Source organism: Hirundo rustica, chromosome Z (assembly GCF_015227805.2).
Source record: "Hirundo rustica isolate bHirRus1 chromosome Z, bHirRus1.pri.v3, whole genome shotgun sequence".
NCBI lineage: Eukaryota > Metazoa > Chordata > Aves > Passeriformes > Hirundinidae > Hirundo > Hirundo rustica.
The window spans coordinates 65,884,657-65,908,413 of record NC_053488.1 but is presented as its reverse complement, the minus strand read 5'-3'; the positions used below and the strand labels follow the sequence as shown (position 1 = coordinate 65,908,413).

At 42.9% G+C, this 23,757-nt stretch overlaps 1 protein-coding gene across 5 annotated transcripts in view; it reads left to right on the top strand.

The window, feature by feature from the left end:
* Nucleotides 1-1,230: 1,230 nt before the first annotated feature.
* LPAR1 (lysophosphatidic acid receptor 1) overlaps nt 1,231-23,757 on the top strand; it is an 84,958-nt gene continuing 62,431 nt past the window's right edge. The window contains exons 1-2 of one of the 5 annotated variants that reach the window (XM_040090458.2): nt 1,266-1,285; nt 7,548-7,681. The gene's annotated coding sequence lies outside the window, so the exon portion shown is untranslated. Of the gene's footprint in view, nt 1,286-1,746; nt 1,872-5,873; nt 5,980-7,547; nt 7,682-23,757 lie in introns of those variants that run through there. The other 4 variants (XM_040090457.2, XM_040090460.2, XM_040090461.2 and 1 more) reach the window with 4 other exon arrangements.

Sequence of the window (23,757 nt, the reverse complement as noted above, 5' to 3'; positions counted from 1 at the left end):
CACCACTTTCCTAAGTTAATAGCCTGCTGAATACTTAACAAAACTTTTCAGCATGTTGAAGTCTAGTCTCAGAGCAAAATTACAATGCTGAGTACAAAAACAAGGTCTGTGTGGTGACAACTTCTTCCTAAAGAGAAAGCATCTCACCAGACATGACAGCAAGAGACCTGCTCTCATTGATGCCAAAAACGTTGTTAATAACCATACCTGTGGTGTAGTAGGTACTGCCAGTAACTACAGTAGACAGTGTCATTACTGTGTTGATGACACACAAGAAAAGATCACACTTGAGAATTTCCTCTGATGCTTTCTGCTTCCTTGAGAAATATGAGTGCTTTAAGTGGGCTTGGTGCTTCATAATAGGCTTTTGTGCTGCTGGAGGCACTGATGGCGTGTATAGCTGTAGGTAACCTCCCTAGAAATCTCACTACATGGGTTAGAAATGCTTAGCCATTTCAGCCACTGAACTCTAGGTGTTGTGCAACATAGCTCTTTTCAGTTGATGCACGTACATGCAAAAGTGGCCTCTAGATGCTCCAGCAATTCAATTAAATCAGAAAAAAAACCCAAACCAAAACAAAACAAAACAACAACCCACACCAAAAAAACCAAAACACACACACACACACACACACACACACACACACACAAATTTATGAGGGGCAGAGGGTGGGGAAGAAGTAATTTGAACCTGGTTTTATATAATAAAATAATTCTTCTAATCTGGAAAACTATTGTGCAACCCTGTCCCTTTCCAAGGATGAGTGCTCAGTGAACCTGCAAATCGACTATTCCTACGACTGGGTGTCCCAAACGGCTTTTGCCGACATCGGCAACAGATTCGAAAGTTTCACAGGACCACAACTGTGGCTGCTCCAGGAACACCTGCGTACCACCGCCACGCAGCCCGAATCCCACCGCCCTTGCCCAGGGCAGCCTCCGCGGTTGGCCAAGGCACGTTGAGAAAGTGAGCGGCCGCAAGCTGGGCACGCGTGGGACCCGCGGGGCGGGGCGGGCACACCTGGGCTCCGCCCGGCGGGGGCGCGCAGGCGGAGCGGAGGCGGAGGGAGCCCGTCCCGTCCCCTCCCTATCCCGTCCCGTCCGTCCCGTCCCGCTCCGCTTCACTCCGCTCTGCTCCGTCCCTCCCCGTCCCACCCCTCATTCCTCCCTCCTTCTCTCCCCTCCTTCTCTCCCCTCCTCTCTCCCTCCCTCCCTCCCTCTCTCTGTGCGCGCCGGCGGCGGCGGCGCCGCGCTCCCTCCAGCCGCGCCCGCGCAGCCCCCGCAGGTAAGCGCAGCGCGGCGGGCCCGGGGGGCGGAGCGGGGCGGGGGGGGTCCCACCATTCTCGCCCGCGAAAAGGTGCCCGCTTCCCATTCCTCGAGGGCTCCGTGCCCACGGCGCCCTTCTCCTCCTCTCTTTGGCTTTTTCTCCCGTGTTTCCGAACCTGGTCTAAGTCCCGCGGCGCGCAGCGGTGTGCGGGGCGGCGCGCCGTGCCGGCGGCCCTCTCCGGCGAGGGGCTCCTGCGGAATGGACTCGAGTGGGTGCGAGGCGTCGGGTCAGACTGCTGTTCCTGCTGGACTAACGTCTACGGGGCTGGCCTGGAATAAGTGATGGGCACTTGTTTGATTAAAGAACAGGACTTACTTAGGGTCTCCCCCCCACCCCCTTTGTTTTGTTTTGTTTTGTTTTCCTCACCCCTTCCCTCCCGAAATCTGTTTGGATTTATTTATACCAAATTAAGGCAGTGGAAAGAGACCTAGATTAAAAAAAAAATGGTTGCCACCTCTGTCTCTTGACTTCCTCAGCTCTTCGGACGAAGAGCCTGCTCAAGTCCGATGGGAGCAGGGTCGGTGTATTCATGGCGTCAGCAAAGGTAAAGGACAGGGAGAATATGAATGACAAGCATAAGGGTGTGATTTATTAAAGAAAGACCGGGAGCGGGGGGAACAGGAGGGGAGCTAGAGGACAAAAGCCGTTAGCAAACTGAAGTGAGAAGACAGAGGTGGAACCAGAGGGACCAATTTTCTTCCTTTCACTTCTTTTCCTAAGTTCTTTTTAAGTACCTCCACAGTGGGAACCATCCCGGAAAACTTGCTTCCAGTGGAAATATATGAAAAGTTTTCATTATCACAAAAATGTTGGACTGTCTGAGTTTAATTTTCTTGGGGATATCTCTGTGAAACAAGCTCGCATCTTCATGATTTCAGTTGTATATGAATGTTAGGGCTGCATAAACCCCTCCTTTCTTCTTTATCTCTCTTTCTTTAATCCTTCTTTGCTCCGTGTTTGGGTTGGTTTTCTGTGTGGTGGGGTTTTTTTCTTTATTGTAGTTGTTTGGGGGTTTTTTGTTTGGTTGGGTGGTGTTTTTTTTGTTGTTGTTGGGGTTTTTTGGTTGTTGTTTTTTGTTTGTTTGTTTGTTTGGGGGGTTGTTTGTTTGTTTGTTTGAGTTTCAAGGCAGAATAGCTTGGGGAAGACCCTGTAGGCAACTTCTGTTCTCAAAGTGTGGAGGAACTGGGATAGCTGCAATCTTTTTACTGCTAAGAACTGCTGCAACTCTTATCTTTTCAAAGAAAGTTTTTTCATGCTAGCTCAGGTTTGGTGTGTTGTACCGTTTGGTCTAAAATGAATCACTCTCAGGTCAGGGAGTCATGTTTCAATTTGGCGGCCAGGGCTGTGTTGCTCTTGTGCGAGGATGGGCCATTCTGCAGTACTAAAATAATATTTCTGGCGTTTCCAGCAGTGGACTGAAGCAATACTCTTGTGTGCACAGGCGTAAGTGAAGCTCTGCCCTGCAGCTTGCTATTACTGGCTATAGGCGTGCCACATGTTTTTCCTTAACTGATATGTGCTCCGACTTACAAAGCAACTTGATATGGTCTGTGTTTTACTGTTGTTTTTATTAAACATTAACCACACAAAATTAAATGCAGTTTTGCTCCAGAATAGATTTAAACTGTATCATCCTGTGCAGTTGTTCATAAACAGTGGTTATTTTCCTTTTTGTACAGCAAACAACCAAGGAAATGTTACTTAGGAATACTGAGAAGCACTGCTGCATGATCAGTGTGGTGTTGTCTTTAGCACTCCCTATTACAGACTGCAGTAGTTAAACCATTGGCTGCTATAAACCTTGTTCTGAGAACTTAGCAGTAGCAGTGCTAGTTGAAGAGAGGAAAACATTGGCTGGTGTCTGCTTTCTCTTCCTCCGCTCCTCAAAACAAATATTGAGGGTCAAAAGGTTAAACGGCTTTTGAGATGAAACACACGGAAAATGCAAAATTAGAGTAACACTGTATACCCAGCTTTAATATGTGAACTCCACGTGTTAGTAGCAGACCATCTTATCACTGTGAGCAAAATACTTTATGGTCATGTGGTTTTCATCAGTAGCTCTGGAAGATTGTGACTAAAATACTTCTCTGCTTAAAAATGGGGAAAAAATAAAAAATCTGTCCTTAACTTTGTCTTATAGTGTCACTCAGCTAAACTCTTTGGGGAATCCAGGAGAAGTTGTTGAAGAATGTTTTGCTCTGCTTTGTAGTTACATGGAATTCACTTTGATATCACTGTGATGAGCCCTTAATAACACCTTAATGGGTAGTTAGCTGTTTCTCAGTGACCTCTCCATATTGAGCTTGTTTGTCTCATACTCAGAGGTTTAAATCAAAAGGCAAGTAATTCTTCTGAGCAGTTTTATTCCTTTGGGAGATCTCCACCATCTTCCCTTTGAGTACCCAGCAGTGTGGGCACTCGGAGGTGAGCTGCCTTCTCTAGGTGTCAGAAGAGCTGGCTTTGAGCACCTCTAGGTGGTGACCTGCCAGCACTTACTGAGCACTGTTGCTGTGTATCTGGCTTTTTTAATCAAATGGATGCAGAGGAAATTTGAGTGCAGCTCTTTTGCTATCAGGGCTGAGTGGGGAACTCTTCACAGGCCATCACTTAAGGTCTTGGTGATGCTCAAGGGTACATGGCAGAATTTGAGAGTGGGAGCAGGTACTGTGCGGCAGTTGTCCGTTTCACTGCTGTTTCCTTCACAATATTAGAATTTGCTACATAAGTGCAATTTCTTCCCTTTCAGAAAGAAAAATGCATTTAATTTAAGGGATACCTAAAATCAGCTTAAATTCATAAAGGGGATATTTGAGGAGCAGCTGCTGCGCATAATACCAGGGGGAAAATACATACAGCTCTTTTACTGAAGAAGGGTAGAGCAATCAATATTTGAGCCCTCCAGCATCTTTAGTTAGTGGATTAGTTCTTTATATGTTGTGCATTTCACTGCTTCATCTTTCACAATGGGTGCTTTATTCTTTTCTATCAGTTCAGTAGAGTGAAAAGAAAACCAACTTTTGAGAAAGTAAAGTGTATCTTTTCTTTTTCTACCTTCCCATGTCCTTTTCTTTAAGATTGGTTTCATTTTAGTTATGTTCCTCATTTGTTGGTTTAGAAGTTTTGATAATTTGAAGGGCAAGTGCTGGTCTGCAGAAATGCTTGATTCTGAGGTACTTGAGGCAGTAATGGCTTCAACTGGCAGTGGTTATGTAGCATCTGATGTGTTTTTGACTTTTTTCTTGCAGATGTTGCAAGTTGATACTTGTAAAGATGTGGCAGTCCTCTGCTGTGCTGTATTAGGGTTGAACTTACACATTCCATGTTTTTGCCATGTGTTTTTCTTCATAGCTAAAGCAAAAGCTTAAGGCTTCATCCACGGCCCATAGAGGTCAATGGCAAAATCTGTATTGGCACTGAATGACTTTGGATCAGGTGCGAGGCTGATGTGTTGCTTTAACAGAAATACAGAGTTATTCCCAAGGCATAAGAAAGTTCTGTCAAGGAAATGAGAGCTGTTTTTCTAGTTACGTGTCAAATTTTGGTTTTCTTCATTTGTATTTCAAGTTTAGTTTCTTTAAAATGTGTAGAAGAATTGCCAATGCATTCTTGCACTTCCATTGATGTACGACGCATATGACAGAGAACATCTGAATGTTTTGGGGTTTTTTTTGTTGTTGTTGATAGTGGAGGAGAATTCTGAGAAGTGCCTGTCTTTTTGTACCCAGACCTCTCCTTCTCTCTTCCACTGATGTTTCCTGACTGCCTGACACTTTTTTCATACTTCCAAACTGATTGGAAGTATTCCAAACCTGGCTTGCAAAATTTGGTAATTGTTTGACTGAAGGTTGCACTCTGGGAATAATTTTCATTTTTTGATGACTGGTGTTTAGCTGCTGAAAGTACTGTTTCTATTTGTGCAATGTTGAGCACCAGAAAAGAAAAGAGCCTACGTACTGGTGCTGGTTTAGATAGTATATGTGTCCACATCTCACGTGGCAACTCTGTGACCACAACATTTCTCTAACATGTTCTTGATAAAGAGCTTTGAGGTGGTTAAGTCATTGTATTTCTCTGCAGAAGAGCAATAGCCTTGCTTGGATTAGTGCAAAATGTCCAGAATTTCCTGACTGGCACAGCCAGGAATGGTTTGTTAGACCATGTTTTTTTCAGTCCTTTACCTATTTCCTACTGGATCTGGCTCCTTCTTGACCCAGATATTGTAGGCAGTTAGGTTAGTGCACATAAAGAGGAGAGCACTGGCGCATTTACCTAAGAAGTAAAGAAGTATTTCGTCTTAAAAAGAAAGTGAATCTTCCCCCTTTTCTTTTGGCAGGCAGAAACAGCCACAGACTTGCAGGGCTGCTGTGGTTCAAGGAGTCTGGGTAAGGCATGCCTGCCCCTGCCAGCAGCACAGCCCGAGAGGGGGATCCACATCCCTCCTCCTCAAGCCACTCCCAGGACAAATAGCCTGGACAGGGCTCTGGCCTGGGGTGTGTGCAGAGTGTTTTGCTTTCCAAGTGCCTTGAAGATTTGTGCTGGTGGATTTTGTGACGGATAATGGCCTGGCTGCTGGTCGTTCTGGGAAAACAGGAGCAAAGTGTTGTGCCTTGCTGTTTCACATTGCAATGTGTTCTGCTGCTGAAATGATGGTAGGTGGTGTGGATCAGTGGGACAAGAAACGTCTTCAGTTGCAAAAGTGGGGAGGCTGGATGTATTTTGGGAGTATACATACTGTATTGCTGAGAACAATTTGTAGACTTTTGTGCCAAATGAATTATCTTTATTTTAGATTTCTTTAACTTGACAGGCATTGTAACTTTTTTTTTTCTTTTTTTTTTTTTTTTTTTTTTTTTTTTTCCCCCTTGGCTTCTATATGATAAACTCTAGATAAAATGTGGAGGTCCTCTCAGCCTATTTTTAAAAATGCAAAGGTGATGAATATGAGAGCCCAGTATTATCTTTCTGGTTTTACTGTTGACTGTGACTAAGAGGCAGACCCCTCCTAAAGTCAATTTTTGAAACGGCTGAAAAAAATGTCTGTGAGTTTGATAGTCATATATGATAATCCTCAGTTTGGTGTAGGCTTCATGTTGCCATTTTGAAGACCCATCTGGCTTTTCTGTAGGAATTTACATGCCATGGTGACCTTTGGAGTAGGGTGGATTTCACAGGCACTTCATGCAGTACATCCATTTCTTTGCCAGCTAGAAATGTATTGCATATTGCATTGCTTGCAGCAGCAAGCCTGAAAGCATTGGATTGACATCAAAGGCGAGATCTTTCTGTACAGAATGCTGGAGATTTTAAGAGTGGTAAAAATCTGGCAAAGGAAATGCATACTGTTTTTCATTGCAAGCCCCTTTCCCTCCCTCATCCCCAACTTTTTAGAGTGTGTATGGCAGATATTAAATAGTGCTGGTACAATATTTATGGGAGCAGAAGGCTTTTTTAGAAGTGTTTTGTTTTGTTTTTTGCCATTTGAGGGTGATTGTTTTCACCCTGGGTAGAAAAGTATAGCTATAGTAATATCCATTATTTTTTTATTAAAAAGAAATTAGCTACAGCAATAAATGTTGGATGAGTATTGAATGTTTACAGCATAGAGAAATTTGCATCTTCTTTCAGTAAGTGTGTGATTGTTCACTAGCAGTGAGCTGAACATGAAATCTAGCAAAGACGTACTGGAATCCAAGCAGTCAAGAGAAATGCTGTACAAGTCACACCTGTTTCTAAAGTGGTTATACTTCAGGTTGGTGTTTGTAGAAAAGGAGAAATACTAACAAACTTTCAAGCTTTCATATCTACATAGCTTTCAAGTGTGGCAAGTGTTGTTTTGTCTGCTGCAAAGGGCTGTTGATAAAGGGTCTGTAGCTGCTGGATTTCACTAAATGTTACGTCTTTGACAGTGCAGTCTGGTTTTGATTTGTGGTTGTCAGGTCTACTGGACAATGTCCTGAAGCCTTGAGCTGCTGCTGAACAGAGCAAGGGAAGTGGAGTGGCATTGCATAGCTGCAATGTGTGATGGGCAGCATGCCTCCCCGAGCCAGGATGTGGGTGTCCACAGTCAGGGTGTTAGTGCAGAAGAAAGCTCAAGCTGGTTTGCTGCTCAATCCTGAATTGGCTTTGCTGGCATCAGGTGGGGTGGGAGGGCTGAAGGAGGGGTGGAAGGCTCTGTGGATGCCACCAGTACAACAGTCACTGTCCCTTCTGCTCACAGCACAGAAGCCCAGTGGGTGGTGAGCACCCCTACCCTCCTGCTGCTTTGGATCAAGGAGAAGTAAGTTGCTAGAGTGGCACCAGCTGCTGCTAGTTGGATGGCTGGTGGCAAGAGACCTCGGTGGAGGACTGCAGGTTAGTACCTCAAGCCAGTGGCAGTGTCAGGAGAAGGTCACCTTGGCCCTGGATGTTGCCTTGCACTGGATGGTCTTTTTTTTTTTTTTTTTTTTTTTTTTTTTTTTTTTTTTTTTTTTTTTTTGTGGTCAGTATACTTTTTGATTTGTGTGCCTGCGGTAGTTGCTCGCTGACTCTCTTGGTGAGATCTGTTTTCTTGTGGTTACTGCGTTTTTTACAATCTCTTTCTGCAATGGTGGTGTCACTTCTTTGGTCCTAGAGCTTTCGAGGTTTCATGGTTGTGTTACTATTTTCACAGTTACTTGTAACTGAATATGAAGTAGCAAAGGGTGGCAGCGTGTATGTGTGATTGATGTACTACCTGGACACTCCTGATCTCTTTCACTGATATTCGAGCTAATAGGAGTAAATTGTGCACTTTTGTGCATAATTGAGTTGCTGTTTCAATGCCTATTGTGCCAGGTTTGTTTTTGGTGATTGTCTGTAGAGACTGGATCAGTAGTTTTACAAGATATGTGCAGTCTTCTGAGTTGCAGTGGGAAGGGTTTCATGTCGTGGTGAAGCTGTAATGTAGGATATAAAGTGGAAATTTGGCTATCTTGCCTAAGGTTGTGCTTATAGGAGTAAACTTTGTAGCACATTTCTGTAGTTGCATGGGGACTTTGAATATATAAAACTAATTATTGCAGTAAAAAAAAACATTTGGGAAATTGGTAGGGGAATGTTAAATAGAGAAGCATACATTCAGACTGATAATGATAAGCTTCCCTGTCCCAAAGGAGAGTAAAGCACAGTAAGATCTGTGTTAATACTGTGTGTCTGGCTATTGCACTTGTGTCTTTTCAAATGTGTACACAGCCCTGCTAGGGTGTTGTGCATTGCATTGACAAATTATCAGTACAGGAGAATAACTTGAACATTCCCAGCGTCCATCTGAGAATGTCTCCAGGCATTTCTGTCTTGTCAGGATGAACCAGCAAACTAGTAAGAGCCTGCTTTCCTGTATGCCACAGTAACACTGGGACATACTAGGAGTGGTGTTTGAGCATATATTAACCATCCATGTAAGCATTAGATTTGGTTGAAGAGCAAAGCCTGGGCTTTCAGTGAAGAATTCATGGGGATTTTCTGCTGTTTCTATCCACGTGTCTCCTTGTTTGTTGCTACATTCCTGCAGACACCAGTCCAGTGCATCAACAGGTCACTGCCCCTTCATTCCTCTTATTAAGGAAATGGAATTCACTAATTTTTTTCCTGAGATACTGCAGTGGGACAAACAACTTCAGAGAAATGGATGTGTGGATAGGTACCCAGCATTCAGGGAGTATCATCTTGAATGTGATTTGTACTTGAAAGATACTATTATAAATGTCTCAAGTTTATTGGTTTCTCTGTCTTTCCTTTTCCTTGCTGTCCCACCCACAATATGTCCTACATAGAAAGCAATTCTGTGGAAATGTGCCAGGTATCACTGAGCTGCCCAGGGCATGGTTTCTGCACAGGGCTTTGAGAGCTGTCCTAAGGTGGCTGACAACATATCCAGGATTGTTTTGCTCCTCCTAAAGCTTTTGATGGAGCTATCGAGAACTTTACCTTGGAGCAGTGTATTTCCCTGTACAGAAGCCTTGTGCCAACAAAAGAAGACTTTTCTGAATTAGTGTTTGCTCCTCTAGTCTTTTAGCTTCTTGTTTACAGTAGTTTCAGTGTCCTATTTCAAAAGCTCATGCTAATGGGACTGGAAACTGACTGAGACTTCAGAGTATTACTGTAATCACAGTAGTCCTGATATTTAGTGAATAGACTAAAAATAGGTCTCTAGAATTATTCAATTTTGCGAACAGTTGATAGGAATAGCATAGATTAGTGCCTGCTTCTCCAGAAGTACAGTGTGTTTCTGTTTCCTGTCTCGGATTGCTTAAGTTTCACATGCAAAAGAAACCTAGGAGGTTCAGCCTAGAGGATAAAATTCAGGAGATGTGTAAGCTGATGACAATCTGGTGACAGAAATGAAATACACAATTGTAGAGAACATAAATGCCTTAAAAATAATATGCCTGAGCAAACGCTTATGCTGTAATCCTACAAATTTCCATCCCCATCATCTCTTCCACAGAGTTTCTTGCAATCAAGAAATTGCCCAAATTTTTGTGACAAATTTCTGTTTGAGAGACATGTTTACAGCTTTTTCAGTTCTTCTTTCTAAATTGTTCCTAATATGCTATGAATTCTCTGTGAAGGGATCTTTGGTGTAATTTTTATGTGAAAACAGTTACTTTTCCCCTCAGAAGAGTGGCACAAAAGCACAGGAGCAGCTTTGGCAAAGAAACCACAATCTGCTCCTTCGTGCTTTATGTGAGAAAGGACAGTGGGAAAATACTGACTTTTCTTGGAGCTCCCAAGATGAGGTGACATTTCTTGGTTGGTAGGAAACCCGAATGTGCACTCGCCATGCATCTGCCTCCTGCAATTGGGCCAGAAGTCATTCTATGCTCTATATATCCCTCTGACTCTTCCTTTTGTGGTTTGACTGACTTTCCTCCCAAGACCATGCAAGTGTCATCTCCTGCTCGTATAAGCTGTGTCTCCACTAGAGGGGGGTGCCAGTATTGCTGTAGTGGGAAACCGAAGATTTGGTAAGTTGTGGTGCTTTACTCTTCCTTCTCGCTTGGCAGTGTTGCTCGTTGGGTTAAGTGGAGTATTCTTGGAAGAAGGCTACTGCAAGACTGAAGGCAGCAGCTGACCAAGTAGTAGGCATTTGTTTTCTCCAAAACATTTGTCAGTTCTGCCAGCATAGTGCATTTTTGTATACAATCATAGAATGATTTCGGTTGGAAGAGACCTCAAGGGTCAGCTAGCTCCCAAGCCCCTGCCACAGGCAGGAACACTTTCCACTAGACCAGGTTGCTCAAAGCACTGTGCAGCATAACCTCAACAGTTCCAGGGATTGAGGTATCCACAGCTCCTCTGGACAACCTGTTCCAGTGTCTCATTATTCTCACAGTAAATGATTTATTCCTAATATTAATTGATATATACCATCTTTCTGAGTCAGTTACCCCCTGTCCTATCATTACATACCCTTCTCCCTTTCCATTTTTTTTAATAAGCCTTCTTTAGATACTGGAAGATGCTGTAAGGTCTTCCCAGATCCTTGACTTCTCCAGGTTGAGCAACCCACTTTCTCATCCTGTCTTTGTAAGAGAGGTGCTTCAACCCTCTGATCACTTCTGTGGCCCTCTCTGCACTTGCTCTTTCTTCTGTTCAGAGATCCAGAGCTGAATGCACTACTCCAGGTGGGATCTCGTGAGAGTGGGGTAGAGCGGTAGTGTAAGGCTGGCTGACCTGAGAGAGGTCCTGCCTCCTGCTCAGTAGCAGGAGGCAGAAAATGAGACCCAGCATGCCTAAGTGGGCTGTGTCAGGGAAGAGAGTAGCTGTGCATGGGCCTCAGACTTTAGTGTCATGGGCACAGCTGGTGTGTGCAATTGTGGAATGCCTAAAAAATCTGGTTTGTGGGTGGATTTCAGTACGTTCTTTTGTGGCCTGGATCCCTTGAACTTTTTAGTTTATTTGTGCGGTCACAAAAAAAGTCTTAGTGGTTCCCAAGCAATGCTTTATGGCTTATGCTTTTGTTACAAAACTGTCTGAAGGAGGCTTTGAAGTGTGTATGTGTTTAAAATTTGTACCCATGCTAATGTGTACCAACTTCCAACGGAAGAGCTGGAGGCAAACTCCTAGTTAGTTTTCATTTGCTTTTTTCTTTAAGAATAATCCATTGGTATTCAGTTGTACTTTTGTCCAATAGGATTGTTTTTTGTCTTTCTTACTCTTTAAAAGAGGTGCAAAAGGAGTTTATCTAAAAGGTTGTGAGGCAGACTGGATTGTGGTTGGGCACTAACTTTTCTGTTATCATATGTGTTAGAAGATAGGGGGTTTTGATTTTGTTCCGGTTTTACATCCACTCCTTTCTGCCTTCTGGATTTCTGTTTTCACTTGAATTTGTGGCATCTCCCAAATATTCTGATTGAAATATTTGTTTTTCTGTTGGGCATTGTATATGTTGAGGACCTAGTCAGAGAAGCTGAATAATCACTGAAGTATGGTGTGAATTTACAACAGCCTACTTAATTCATGTGACCTCTTGTATGCACTAAGCGCCTGTCTGCTAAACACAACTCGGCGTTAATCCAAGTCAATTCTTGAAGTGAATTAATCAAGCTGTGAACTAATCCTCTGTATTTACCTGCTTGTTCAGATAGGCAGCAGCCTAAGTTGCTTTAAACTTGATGATTGAAAGGAGAAGGGTTGGAGGGAGAGGTGATAAAGTCCTGCTGTTTTCTTCATATCTCTCCTTTCCGGGCATATTTCAATAGGGCTTTGCATTTATAAATCTTGAGTTCATAGAATGATCAGCATAAACCACCCAAGGCCAGAACCCAGTATTCTGATGCAATTCTCTACCGAGCATCCCTGACAGCTGCTGTTGCTGTTCCCAGGGTGGTTTGGGGAGTGTCTTCCGCAAAAACTCCAACCAATTGGCATACTTCAGATAGCAGGGACCATGATGCAGACTGTGAGGACTAGGAAGCGCTCTTGACCTCTGCCAAGAAACTAGTAACGAGCCCCAATTTTACAGCAGGGATTCACAAATTCTGGGTGTGTTGTTCTGAGCATGATGGACAAGAAGTAATCCCCTTTCATTTGTCAACATCAGGATTTTTGTTGTCTTGAGCCACTGGGTTTGCTCCCCCTCCATTTTGACAAGATCAAAGGTAAGATCTTATTTCTGGGTCACTGCTGTCCATCAGAAAAGTTTGTTTGTGGCCTTGGGAAAGAGCAATGACATGAGAATAGGGAATTTAAATCCTGTCATTAAGATAATTCTTTCTTATTGTTAATTCTAAGTTCTTTCAAACTTCTTTCAGGATAACTTTGCAAAATACAGCACTGCAGAAAGTATCTGGAGAACAGTCAGTTGAACCAATGCAGAAGTTGCATAAATATTTCTGAAGCAGCATGACTTATTTCTGGTGTGAGGGGTTGATAAATAGTTCCTGTATCTGCATTGGTGGTGGCCTGAACCATGTTAAGTTATTGCCTTCTTTAATGTAGTTAAGTCTTTAATGTATTTTCAGGACTGGGGGGAATAGGTGGCAAATTTCTATTTCAGATAAACTGAATTAAACTCCTGTTTGTGTATCATTGGTCATGGTGCATGTAGATCTATATTGAGGTGGTGCCTTTGTAATTTGGGATTTGGGGTTTGGCATGCTTGATTGTGAACTTCCTTGGCTTCAACATTTCCAGATAATTGTATTTTGTGGTGGTTTACTCTGCCTGAAGATTGACCATCTGTTTTGTGGATGTGGGTTAAAAAGGAAGTATTCGTTTTAAGGCTAGCCCCCCTCTAAGCTGCTTAGAGAATTGTGACATTTTGTTATCATCCAGATGTTTTATTTATCTAGCAAAAGGATATTGCCTGAATGTTTAAATACAAACTTGTTAAAGAAGAGTGCCAGCCTATTATTGCTTTTCTGAGTTTAAAAGAAAAGGTGGAGTTTACAAATGGAGTTGCTGATCCATGGAAGTCTTGAATTGTATCACTGTTATTTCTTGCTTTTTCTGCTGTGGGGTGATAGATGGAGAAAAGCATCCTGTTTTGATATAGTGATTTATAACTCACTAGAACTGTAATCATAAAATGGCTTGGAAGGGACCTTAAAGATCATCTGGTTCCAGGCCCCCTGCCATGGACCAGGGCACTTTCCCTAGGCCAGGTGGCTCAAAGCCCCATCCAGCCTCACCTTAAACACTTCCGAGGATGGGGCATCCACACCTTCCCTGGGCAACCTGTGCCAGTGTCTTACCACCCTCACAGTAAAGGATTTCTTCCTAATATATAATCTAAAGCTGCTCTCTTTCAGTTTGAATCCATTCTCCTTCCTCGTCTCTACATGCTCTTGTTAGAAGTCCCTCTCTGTCTTTCCTGTAGGGTCCCTTTAGGTCCTTGTAGGCTGCGATTATGTCACCCTGGAGCCTTCTCTTTTCCAGGCTGAACAATCCCAATTTACTCAGACTTTTCCTAAAAGAGAGGTGCTCCATCCCTCTAAACATCTCGGTGGCCTTCTCTGGACTCAAGGTCCATGTCCTTCGTGTGCTGGAACCCCAGAACTGGATGCAGGGTTCTGGGTGGAGCAGAGTCCCCTCCCTCCCCTGCTGGCCACACTGCATTGGATGCAGCCCAAGACACATTTGGCTTTCCAGGCTGTGAGTGCTCATGGCTGGGTCATGCCCAGCCTCTCGTTCACCAGAACCCCCCCAGTCCCTCTCACAGGGCTGCTCTTGATTTGTTGATTCCCTAGCCTGTGTTGATACTGGGGCTGTCCTGACCCAGGTGCAGTGCCTTGCCCCTGGTTTTCTTTAGCCTCATGAGATTCCCATGGGCCCACTTCTCAAACTTGTCCAGGTCCCCCTGGATGGTATCCATCTTTTAGGTGTGTCAACAGCGCCAATGAACTTGGTGTCATCTGCAAATTTGCTGAGAGTGCAATCTGTCCCTGTGGCTATGTCATTAACAAAGTTGATACAAAAGTCTTTGCCCACTGTTACCTTCTTTAATGATATTGATTAGTAAGCAAAATAATCATGAGAATGTATTTAGAGCTAAATTCTGTCTACTACCCTTTCAGTGCCAGTGTTCAGAATAATTTTAATGAGCAGCTCCTTGCTCTGTCACTCTTTCTCTCCCTCTTTTTTTGATTTGTTTTTTAAATTTTATTTTAATAACAGAAGAGGACAAAAGCATGTGCCATACTTGCTTCGTTTATGCACACCTCTGCACACAATGCTGACAACGGTTAATAATGTATCTTAAATGATGAGCTATCCATGGTTACTTTGAACTTTTCTGCCTCTTAGTTAACTACTTCAAATTTCGTGTCTGTCAGTAGAAATAAACAAATTGAAAAGAGTTTCAGAAACTGTTTTAAAATTACCTTTTAGAAGTATTTGGTACTATAGACGTGTGATGAAAGTGTATATTTTGAAAATACAGTCATATGACAGCAGCTTTATTGTGGTTGTGTCATGAGAGACCAGCCATATTGTAGTGACTTGTTTACATAAACCTGAGCAGATTGGCATTATTCTCGTGGAGTTGGTGTCTAGCTGCATTTTTCCTCTTTATTTTCTTGTGATTCTGGAAGTCTAAAGTAGTGAGATAATGTTGAAATTAGATGATTGCATGAATTATTATTCTGGAGTCTTCCTAGATCATGTTGCTTTTACTCAAAATACAAAAATTAAAAATTCACTTTTAGGGATATCTTATTGTTTAATTTATTGTTTAATTAAAAAAAAAAAACATTGTAGATCTCCTGCAGCAGTTGTTTCTTGAAGATGGTGCTGTGGCTAGTAGAGATGTTTTAAAGCAATTTTTTTGTGTCTGTATGTTTGGTGTGATTATTTTACACTGACCTGTTCATAATGTTGAGGCTCCTAATACATCCCTAGAGGTATGCATCTACCAGCCAATAACCCTTGCGTTCAAGCAGATGCTCACTATTTTCCCCCAGAGAGTGGGAAGAGGTTCTCCAGCCTTAAGGAATGGTGAAGCAACAATCATCTCTAAGTAATTCTTAACAAGCAAGCACTTACGGAAGTCATTAGGAGAAGCTAGATAATGACTGAAATAATTCTAGGGGTGCTGTAACTAGGGATAGTAACAGGAAGGCAAACTGATGTGTTGGCTTTAAAGGGCAAACTGCAGGAAAATAAGAAAACTGAGGAAGCCATGCAGAAATCTTTTGAGTTTTCAGACAAAGCTCAGCTTTTTGGAGAAGTAGGAGGCTTCAAGAGAAGATGAGGTATCATTCTGGGTTTAAAAAACAGCAGTAAAATGCTCCCTCAAGAGATGGGTGTGGAATAGATGCAATATGGAAATAATCAGGCCAGGAGGTTTAGCAAGTGAGAGAATTGCACAGGATGGTGCAAACTGACCTAGGTCAGGGAAATATGGAAAGGATTCTGGAAAAGGACAAATACATAAAATAAGTAGAAGTTTTGTCTTACTGCAAATGTGACTAAGTGCTCAATCTGTAGCAGAGAAAAAGCTATCCTGTTTTTAGCAAGGAAAAGAAGTATGATTCCGTTTTGGAGAGCACAGCCATGACAGTTTTAGGGGAGGGAAAAAAAAAAAAAAAAGTTGAGATGTTAATAGAAAATTAGGAATATGTCTCCTTCCCCCCCCTCCTTCCCCCCCCCCCCCCCCTTTATTTTGGTGAATTTCTTTTCATCAGTATGCAGAGAAGCCTGATGTGCTGCTGCATCCCTCATGGATTAGCCTGCTGCTGGCATGGGTCCAGTTTGTATCATAACTGACATGACTTAGGGTGAATGTCTTCATGATTTCATGTTACAATGCCAAATCCTATGGGTTTGTCTTTTTAAAGTATGCTTTCTGTCACTTAATAAAATGTGACATTTTCTTCTCCCCCAAATAACCCCCAAATAACAAAATAGTAAAAAAACAAACCAACAACAACAAAGGCTTGTAAATTTGAGAACAATCTACTAATTTAAGATCATCTGGAGGTTCTTTCTGGGGCTGAACCTCAGAGCAGATAAAGGAGAGAGGTGAACATGTGTAGTGTAATTACAGACTCTTGAACTGTCTGCCCCTTGGTGGAACCCAGTGCATTATGGTGGTCAGTCTGCTTTTGTCATCCTCAGAAGGCAAGTTAGAGTGGCATATGGAAAATATTTCCCTGCAAGATAAAGGCTTGAGGATATTATGCTCTCTACTGGTTTGTTTGGTAATTTTCATTGAAAATCTGGGAAGAGAGGTTTTTGTCCTTTTACACATTCAGACTGCTCCTCTGATTTTATTTGGGGGTGTGGCAGGATCTCTAACCTTGCCTTGGGTGGGATCACTTTGAAGGTATCTTTGCTGAGCCATGTCCTTTGTTACAGCTGATTATTTCTCTGAAGGACTGCATGATGATACTATTTTATTGCTGTAAATTAATTCAGTGCGTGGTAAGTGATTAGGTGACAGATACCTCCCTAATCTTTCAGTGGGGAAAAAGGACGTTTTCACACTACACTCCATCTGCGGACTTCATGAAACTGTTTAGCTTGGTAAAGGGGGCTCCACCTCGGGCATCTTTGCTGAACTTGCAGGCTCTGTTCTGTCATGGGAAACCTTAGCAGCAATCTTGTAGTACTTGTATTAGTCAGGCCAGAACGATGATCTTCCCCCGATTAGCCACAGAGCTTCTGTTCAAAAAGGTTTGACTGACGTAATTTTGTTTGTTTGTTTAAAGCACACACTGCACTGTGAATGCAAATGACTTAGATTTGTGATCCTCTGTGGGACCTTGTATTGTGTAAGAGTCCTACTGAATCTAAGGGAAGTTTTTTTAAATTTCTATAGAAATAAATTTCTAGCCTCAGATCACTACTGAAATCTTCATCTTTTTTCCTTTCCTAAGAAAGGCTAACAGCTCTATTTTGAAAGTAAAGACTGAAGTAATGTAAACTAGAAGTCTCTTTTAGCTCCAGGAAGTTGCAAACTTCTCTGCAGCAGCAGAGTCTAAAAGTCTTTGAGGTGTACAGGTGTGATTTAGTGGAAGGCAGAAGTTGTTTTTTCTCTGGTTAGTAAAACACTTTGGGACTTCCACATTTTAGTTTCACCTTTAAGTGAGCTGTCACGTTTTTGTGGGTTTTTGTGGGTTTTTTGGGGTGTTTGTTTGTTTGGTGTGGTGGTTTGTTTGTTTGTTTTGGTTTTTTTGTTTTAGTTTGGGTTTTTTTGTCGGATACTTTTCAGGTACCTGGGCATCTTGAAGTTAAATTCTCCAAGGTGTTGTCTGTTATTTTGTTTTCACTTGCTTAAATAAAAGCTGAGTGCTCTGGCCAGCTGATGCTGTTTCAGTAAAGCAATCTGCAACCTGATACACAGCTAAACATGCTGCTGTCCTGTTTTTAGTGCTATTCGTGGCTAAAGAGGTGTTTGCACTTAATTTTAAGCTGAATATATACTTTGGCTGACAAATTGCAATCAAAGCAGTCATCATGCCAACACAGAAGCAGATGTATTACTTAGAGCCATAGCAAGAATAAAATCCCGGACTCTTAGTTATATCTTTGTAACACTGAATCACTTCCAAGACAGTTGTTCAGGGCATGGTCATTCTGAAGGGGCAGCAGTGGTGTAGGCATTACCTATTTTGACATGTTCAGTGGTTAGGTTTGATCTGTACTTGGCGGAGTTTTTTGTCTTGTTTTTCTGGTTGTCAAAGTCCTGAGTGCTCAGACTGCTGAAAACAAAGAAAAAGAAATCCTACGAAAACACATACACACAGCAAAAACACCCCAAAACAAACAACCCCCCACCCCCCAAAAATACAACAAAACAAACAAAAAAACCCTGTGATAAGCCAGAAAACAGAGTATGTGCATGGGGTAAATGGAAGGTGGTTTTCAGTGACTGGAAGAGCATACTGCCATTTTTGTGATCTGATCTGCTTGGCTGTCCTTGCCGTTCTACCCTGGCTTCCTCTGAGATTTTGAAGTGGGTCAGGTAGCATGTTGGAGATCAAATGGTGGGTAGTGATGGCACTTGCTGTCTAGTGGTCTTGCTGGAGGCTGTTCTGATCTCTCTCAGTGCCTAGGCAGCAGGCTGTCTCAGCCAGCCTCACAACCCTCCTGTGATCCATCCCTGTCACGCAGAACATCCTGTGAGTGCAGCTCTAGTAGTGCTTCTGCAGATCTGCTACAAAATATTGTTGTGCTACATACAGCCAAAGAGTGAGTTCAGGAGAGAGGGTTTGGTACTAGCCAGTTCTGGGCCGGCCAACTCATCTATCCATTGTTTATTTATTTTTGATAAGTAATTTTTTTAATGACAGTGAAACATGTAAACATTTAAAACATTACAGTATTCTTGTTGCAGTCTCCTTCCCTCTCCTCCCTACCCTTCTAAGCCTTAATGATATTTTGTTTATCCCGTTTCTGTGTTCATTTTTTATCAGGTTGGAAAATGGTCCTTTTTAATAATTGCTCTGGATATGTTTGTGCTGAAACAGTGCAATGCTTCATCACCGGCAGGAGTTCTGTGAGCAGAAGCGGCCTGAATAGAAATTGTTGCCGTTGGATTTATGTTCTCAGACTGTGAAAGAAAATTCTGATCTCTTAAACAATATCTGCAAGGAATTGACATATAATGTTAAAGTGAATTAACTGCAAAGAAGTTACTAGGTCCATAGGGGATTCCTCAACAGGGACAGGGATTTGATGGAAAAATGTTTCTAGATATAAATTTCCAGTTGTGGTTTCGGTAAATATATGCACTGTGTTTTGGGGCTGAGGTAATGTTTTTATAAGCATCTTTTATTCTGTATAGTTATTGCCTATCTTCAGTGCATATGTAAGAGCTTTTGCATCTGTATAGCATGCTAGTCCAACAGCAGCATGGAAAATTCGCCTTGTTTCCTGTGAGAGTCTCAGTTTCTTCTGCAGAAGTGCACAAATAAGCTCAGTTTTGTTGTACCTTCAGTCTGTCTTTGATCTTTATTCTTAAACTTCAAAATCTGGCCAATTTCTTAGAGCTGGTTGTAACTTTTGTTAGTTTTGTAACTTTTGTCACTCTTGATCCTGGGGAAGGGCAGAGTCAGGTATGTTTTACTCTGGGTTTTGGTTTTGTTTTTATTTCAATATTTGCAAGGTAGGGATTTCCTATTGTTGTGTCTGAACCTTTTCATATGTTAACAAATTCCGTTCTGTGTTTCTAGACAGTGAAGTTAGACTCAAGAAATGTCTGGCTTTACTGGCAGGGACTGTTTCCAGGGGTGTTGATGGTGCAGCCAGTGCAGGCAATGTGGTGAACTTGTCGCTTATTTTTGGCACTCCCCGTCCAGACTTCCACGACCCCTCAGTAACACCTCACAAATCCATTTTCACAGTGAATTTATTCATTCTTATGAAGAGCTTCCAAATGGGTGAGAAGCTAGAGCTCTGCAGTTTTTTCAAGCAGTCTGGCCAGTGATTAGAAACAGCAGACAGGAAGGCTTTATGGGCGGGCATAGAACTGGTCTTCACTGGGGCGATGGAGGTATTGCATGTGCTATAAGAACAGGTGTAACTTGTGCATTTTGTTGGTAGTTGTACCAGTTTGATAAGAAAATACTGAGATATTCCAAGTCAGAACTACAATTTAACAGGGAAATTGAAATAAATGCAGAAAAAAATAGCTTAAACTAGTCAGAATACAACCTGACACCTGACTGGTCAGGGTGGTGATAGCAGTCCAATTAAATGATGGATGTGGTTCTGTTGAAGTGGTGATCCTGTAGTAAAGTCTTGTCCTTCTCCAGTGGTGATTGTCAAGCTCTTGATGTCTGAGAATCCAGTGGTAGATGCTCTGGTGTTCTACACCTCAGATTATATCCAGGTAGGAATGCTTGGTTCCTCCCTGTGGGTGGAGCATCTCACACTAGGATGGTATAATTTTATGAGTCGTGCAGTGAGACTTCATGGCCCATGAGCAGAAGATATCCCTTGAAGGGAGTTACCAGGGATGTGTCATGGATGAGATAACACTGCCCAACCTGATTTTAACAGCTCATGAAAATGGTGATAGAATGCATACTGTTGGTTGTATCTTCCATTGTAACTTAAGACAGTAGTTGTTCTGAAGGTGTGCTGATTAGTTACAGTCACCACTATTGAACACATTTAATCAATGCCATGTACAAGATCTATTTCAGTACTTATTCCCATGGTAATAGATCACGGATGTGAAGACACTCTTTATCCGGCTTTCAGGAGAGGGGTGTCAGGTAACAGAGCTGATACCAGCCAATGTGCAGAATTTGCTCTGTTAAATATGTTGTATTCAAACACACCCTATCAGCAAAATTTGGCTGGGACCATTAATTTTGTGCTAGCTTCCAAACTGTTTGTGCATCTGCTGGGGTGAGAGAAACTATAGTCTCTTTGCTGAGACATCAGAAATTTGATGGGGAGATGGTGGCAAGTCCCATTAAATGGAGAAAAAATTGCTTACTGTTGTTCAGAAGAGCTTTAGGGCAAAGGTACAACAGTGGTCTGCACCATCCGTCTGGAAATCTTTAATTTTTTTTCTGTTTCTTTTGCCCAATACTGAATCACAGCTATTACCTTCTTCCAGCTCTTTTAAGTACTGAGCAGAGTGCAGGGGATTATCCTCATTTGCATATACAACACCCCATGGAACAGAGAGAGGGCAGGATTAGGAGGAAATTGTAAAGTTCCTCACTTCCACTTAGGAACACACTAAATGCAAGTAGCTCAGCTTGCAACCTGCACACACCGAGCTACCTGTATTAACTATATTCCTCAAAACAACTTAAATTAGTTTGGCTTGTCCTTATGCTTCTGGTGTCCTGTTTCTTGGTGAAGTAAGATCAAGGGATCCGCCCAGGAAATTCAGTTTTTAGAAGTAAAATGACAAGATGGACATTGTCAGTTTCCAATGGATAAAATCAGCAAAACAGCACCTATGTACCAGCCAGCAAGAAGAATACACAGGCTTTCTTAGGAACTGTGGTTTTTTGGAGGATCTACAGTAGAGTCAGATTGTAAGCCCTCTCTGTCAGGTGACATGGAAGACAAATGATTTCAAGTGGGATCCTGAACAACAGCAAGCTTTTGGACAAATTGAACAATAGACTGTTCATGCAGCCCTTGGGCCAGTCAGGATGGAAGAGGATGTAAAAATGTGATCTACACTGCAGCCAGGGAGAATGGACCTTGCTGGAATCTCTCGCAAGTAGTACGTGGAGAGACTCAAGGACAAGCCCTGGGGTTCTGAAGTCAGTGATACAAAGGATCCAAGGCATCCTACACCCTGGCTGAAAAAGCATATCTGGCAGCTTAAGAAGGGGATCATTCTACTTCAGAAGTGATTGGCACCAAAGTGTAGCTCCTTCTGGCACTCTGGTTGCCCAGTGCTGAGCTGGATATTCAAAGGGAAGGTCCCTTCCACACTTCAGGCCAATGATGTTATGTAGAGTAAGTGGGTTTCACTTGATCACACAGCAAGCTCAAATAGGAAAGCCAAATCACCAGCAGTCATTATGGACTGGTACAAAAGCAAAAATTTCAGCTTATCATCTGAAGAGGAGGAGGTAGTGGTGGCATGGGCTGAGGAGGCTTTACCATATAATCAGCTACCTGAAAATGAGAAGGTGCATTCTTTATTTACAGACAGTTTGTGCCATATCTTAGGGATATGTCAAAAATGAAAAGCTACTGTATAGAGCCCTATATGGCAAGTTGCAAAGCCCTTGAGGCAAAAGTTCGATCATGTCGGGTTGCAGAACTTAAAGCCATCCAGCTGGCTTTGGATGTTGCTGGGTGAGAGAAGTGGCCAGTGCTGTTACTCGGCACTGACTTGTGGATGGTGGCAAACACTCTGTGGGGATGGCTGGAACGGTGGAAAAAAGACAATTGGCAGCACATAGGGAAACACATCTGGACTTCTGAATTGTGACTAGACATCTTTGCCTGGGTAGATGAGTTGGTGTAAAAGCATGTGCTGTAGATGCACATGCACCCAAGAGTCAGGCTTTGCTGAAGAGGAGCATTGCAGCAGCAGACAGGTGGATGAGCTGCCAAGGTTGAAGAGACTTGGGTGGATCTGGACTGGCAACAAAATTACTTCTGGCTCAGTGGGCCCATGATGCCTCTGATCATCAGAGAAGAGATGCAACACACAGGTGGGCTTGTGATCTAGGGGTGGATCTAACCATGGAAGTTTATCCCAGGTTATCCACGACTGTGAGACGTGTGCTGAGATAAAGCAGGCCAAGAGGGTGAAGCCCCTATGGTATGGTGGGAGGTGTTCTAAATACAAGTATAGGGAGGCCTGGCAGATTGACTACATCACACTGCCCCAAACACGACAAGATAAGCCCTATGTGCTCACAATGGTAGAAGCCACCACAAGGATGGCTGGAGACCTACCCTGTGCCCACACTACAACCGGTAACACCATTCTAGGCCTTGAAAAGCAAGTTCTTTGGAGGCATGGTATTCCTGAGCGGATTTGAGTTGAACAACGGGACTCATTTCAAAAATGGACGCTTGGCCCAGAGAGCATGGGATTGAGTGGGTTTATCATAGTCTGTGCACCAGTCTCTGCCAAAATTGAACAGTGCAACGGACTGCCAAAAACCACATTGAAAGTAATGGGTAGTGGGACCTTCAAACATTGGGATCTACATCTATCAAAGGCCACCTGGTTAGTTAACACTAGAGGCTCTAGTATTAGAGGCTCTACAATTTGAGCTGGCCCTGCCCAATCCAAACCTCCCACATATTGTAGAAGGAGATAAAGTCACTGCAGTGCTTATGAGAAGTGTGTAAGGGGAGGCAGTTTGGATTAGTGCTGCCTCAAGAAGAGGCAAACCCATCCATGGGATTGTTTTTATTCAAGGACCTGAGTGCACTTGGTGGGTAATGTAGAGAGATGGGGAAACATGGTGTGTTTACTTTTTGGGTGAGGAGAGTCTGTGGTGTTAGGTTAAATAATACTGGTTGCTGAATGGCACTACCACTGTATGCCGTAACTGCCAAGGACAATGAGTATGGATGCTCCAGATACACCAGTCATGAGCTCCTCGTAGAGCCCACAGTCATGGACTAAATGAACACAACAGACATCCTGGAGGGACGGCCACTGGCTGTGGAAATGATATCTGCGTTTGTGTGTTTCTGTATATGTATATGTGTAAAGTTGGAAGGCGTAGGATTGGGGCATGATGTAGATGATATAGAGTAAGGGGTGCATAGTGCTTGTTTTTTGGCCAGGACAGAGATAACTTTCTCGCAGTAGCCGTGAGAGGTCAGAGCCTACAGCCCTGTGCCTTGGTGGTTGTTCTATGCCACACACGTCACCACAGGGGGCTGGAAGTAAGGGAATTTTGCTTCCAAGAAAGGGGGGGGCGGGGCTCACAGTTGAGAAGGAAAACATGGGCACAGAGGGTCTGTGCACAGTTCATTGTCTCAGGGCCAGCATGGCACCAGGTCAGTCTTTGAGC